We start from the raw sequence: 300 nt of genomic DNA on the forward strand, positions 1-300 counted from the left end.
TCATCCCAAATTGTTCAGTTTGGTTTTGCATGAGACGGGTGATAAAGGAGATTTTTGCAGGACATTTAGCCATCTTTCCTTCAATGTGTACCATACCTGGGAAGGAAATTTGCTGTATATTCAGTTGCCTAGTTGATAGCAAGCACTATTTGCTTGCTTGTAGGCTGGTCTGTTGCTAATCAGCTGTTCAGCATATAAATGTAATTGTGATAGGTTTAAATGGAATAGATTTAATTGGAACTCCCAAATATTTTTCTTTTTGAAGTCTTTGAAGTTGTAATCATGAAAAAGTAACTCATT

At 35.3% G+C, this 300-nt stretch overlaps 1 protein-coding gene across 4 annotated transcripts in view; it reads left to right on the forward strand.

The window, feature by feature from the left end:
- LOC119591460 (iduronate 2-sulfatase-like) overlaps window positions 1-300 on the forward strand; it is a 12581-nt gene that overhangs the window by 6041 nt on the left and 6240 nt on the right. The window lies entirely within an intron of this gene.

Source organism: Penaeus monodon, chromosome 28, assembly GCF_015228065.2.
Source record: "Penaeus monodon isolate SGIC_2016 chromosome 28, NSTDA_Pmon_1, whole genome shotgun sequence".
NCBI classification, from domain to species: Eukaryota; Metazoa; Arthropoda; class Malacostraca; order Decapoda; family Penaeidae; genus Penaeus; species Penaeus monodon.